This window comes from Lucilia sericata, unplaced genomic scaffold (genome assembly GCF_015586225.1).
Source record: "Lucilia sericata isolate MDLA Ls3-8-SP2 unplaced genomic scaffold, ASM1558622v1 Contig001412F_arrow, whole genome shotgun sequence".
Lineage (NCBI taxonomy): Eukaryota > Metazoa > Arthropoda > Insecta > Diptera > Calliphoridae > Lucilia > Lucilia sericata.
Window position 1 is genome coordinate 37,568 of NW_023995346.1, and position 3,165 is coordinate 40,732.

Consider the following 3,165-nt stretch of genomic DNA (forward strand, 5'->3'; position numbering starts at 1 on the left):
GAACCTGCAAAGAGTGAGAGAGAGAGACATAGTAAAATGGGTTAAAGACAGAGTTATTAAATAAATTTTATATATATAATTTGTTTTCAATTTGCTAAATATTGGTTATATGTTTTCAGTGAAATTGTGTCAAGGTAACTTTAAGAAAAGCTTGACTATTATTTTCTATACATTGTATATGTTCGAATTTATGTATGTATAGTTGTTGCAATAACTCTTTTACATAAAAATATTCTTTTGGCATTTCGCCAAACTATTTTATTTATTGCATTTTTTCCCCAACATTGTTATAAAAAAAAGAGAAAAGAAGCATAGTTTGTCACCAGCAAATATTACACAAATGAATAAAATGGTGGACAGACAGGTTGGGAGAAAGAGATAGAGAAAAAGCTGGGATGGAATTTGGGTATGCAAATATGACTATAGTATGGATATAGTTGTATATAATCTGGCCTATAATAGCTATATATTGACTAAATTTTGGACCATAGAATGACTACAGTCTAAACTATAGTCTGTACTGTAAATTTAGTAAAAACGGGATTACAGAATGACTAAAATGATTATAATCTGCAGTCTAGCCTGGATTATAAAGTGACCAAAGTCCAGACTATATATTGATTATAGTCCCGACAATAGAATGACTATTATATGGATTGTAGAATGACTGTAGTCTGGACTACAGGGTGAATGTAATCTTGACTATAGAATGGTTATAATCTTTATTGTAAAATGGCTATAGTCTGAACTATAGCATGATTACAGAATGGCAATAGTCTAGACTATAGAATGACTAAAGTAAAGACCATAGAATGGCTATAGTTTGGATTATAAAATTACTATAGTCAGGACTATAGAACGGATGAGGTTTAGATTATAGAGTGATTATAGTATAGACTATTGTTTGAACTATAAATAGATTACAGTCTGAACTACAAACCATTACTATTGAATGACTACAGTCTGGACTAAAAAATTACTATATTCTGGATTATAGAAAGATAATAGTTTGGACTAAAAAGTGATTTTAGTATGGACTATAGAATGGCTATAACCTGGACTATATAATGGTTATAGTCAGGACTTTAGGACTATAGCATAATTAAAGAATTACTATAGTCCGGACTATAGTATGATTACAGAATGGTTATAGTCGGGACTATAGAGTGATTATAGTAAGGACTATAGAATGACTATAACCTGGACTATAATGTTACTATAGTAAGAGCTATAGAATGTCTATAGTCTGGACCATAAAGTAAATGCAGTTTGGATTATAAGGTAAATGAAAGTTTGGACTATAGACAACTTGTAGTCTGGACTATGGACTAACTATAGTCTGTATCATATAGTAATTACACTTGATTATAGAATGGTACTATAGTATGAATTATAAAACGGGTATAGGCTTGAGAATGAAAAAAGTATGATCTTATTAAACTTCCCATCTCTGCGAGAGAAACGCTCAATTGTATACCTTCTAAGGGAAATTGTAAGAGTGCAAGAGAAAGTGGGTTGTGTTGGTCAGTCATGATAGTGAGTTTAAACATTTCAAGTTGTTTTCAGGGCTACACAAAATTTGTGGTCAATTATGTAGATTGTCTGACGGTAATAGTTTAAAAGCGTATTTTGTAATAGTATTTGTGGTTTATGAGGATTTGTTTTTAATTTAATATTTTAATGAATTTAAAGCCTAGCTTTAGGGGAGGCAGTTAAAGGAATTTTAACGAATTTTAATTAATGCAATTAGAAAAATATGCAGTTTTTTATTTTGTAAAATAACAACATTTTGTTTAATAAAATATTTCGTACTTTATTTGTAAATTTAAAGCATACTTTTAAGGAAAACTAATTACACTTAAAGTTAAAGTTTTATTTTGTAACTAATATTTTTTATAAAACATAAAATTGTTGCATACTTTTAGTTTTGTTTTAGCAGGAATTTTCAGATTATATGAAAAAGTATTTGCCAGTGCTAGACTGTAACTAATTTTGTTAGTATTTAGCCAATGTCCAAGACTAGTATGCCAGACTATGCATTACTTTACATTGAAATTTTTCCTTTAATAATTTTATACCTTTAAGCTTTGGTTAATGGCATTTTAAGGCATTTAACATTATGATTGCCTACTTTAAGGCATTGATATATGTATAACAATATGATTGTTACAAGAAATTCAATATTTTGCGCCTTAAGTTATGCCCATAAAATTGCAGCATTTCTTGCAAATTTTCTGATATATGCAAGTAATCTACCTGAAAAAAAAGGAGTATGATTTTACATTATTTATATAAAAAGTATGGGTTTTTTTCAAACTCTAGCTGTTTCTGAGCAGTTTTATTTATTATAAATATATTTACTTTTATATCAAGACAACAACTATATGTAACAAATAAATATATAAACAAACAAACTAAAACTTTCTCTCAGATTAATTTAAAAAAGTTTATATTTATTTTAAAATGAGACTGTCTGTATGTCCGTCTGTACTAGGAGGAATCCAATTGACCCTTAAGAGAGTACAATTATATGCGACTTTGTTATTAAATCAAAAGTTCACTCTGCAATACAAAAGATATGCACCCGTACTCCTTGTAAAACTGCTGGGTTGTTGTTATTGTTTTATGCTGTTTATACTACTTAACTTTATTGGTTGTGTTTGTGCATGTTAAATAATTTTAAAGGTTTACTTTACATTTCATTTTTTTTGTCTGCTTGTATGTTTATTTTTATTTAACTTAAGTGTTCTTTCATATATGCACACTCTCTCTCTCTCCCTTAGATGTATTCGCGCGCCTAAAAGCAAACACTTGTTTCTTTATACTTAAACTCACAACTACCATGCACTGCCTGATTATTATTGTATGAGTAATATTTTTATTACTTTTTTGTTTTTGTTTTTCTCTTGTTTATTTAAATATATGTGTGAGCAGCATACAATTACTTCAATTGTGTATGTTTTTATTGTTTTACATATAAGTAAATTTTGCTAAAAGGAGTTGTATTTAGGGCATTTTTCCCCAAGAAAAACAAAGCAAACAAGAAAAATTACTATTGCAGTGTTGTTTCCTTTGTTTCTTGTTCTCTTTTTTAAGATTGTTGTTATAGTGTCAGGGTCGTTTTTAAATTTGTACAGTGTTTTTATTTAAAAATATTTCTTTTAA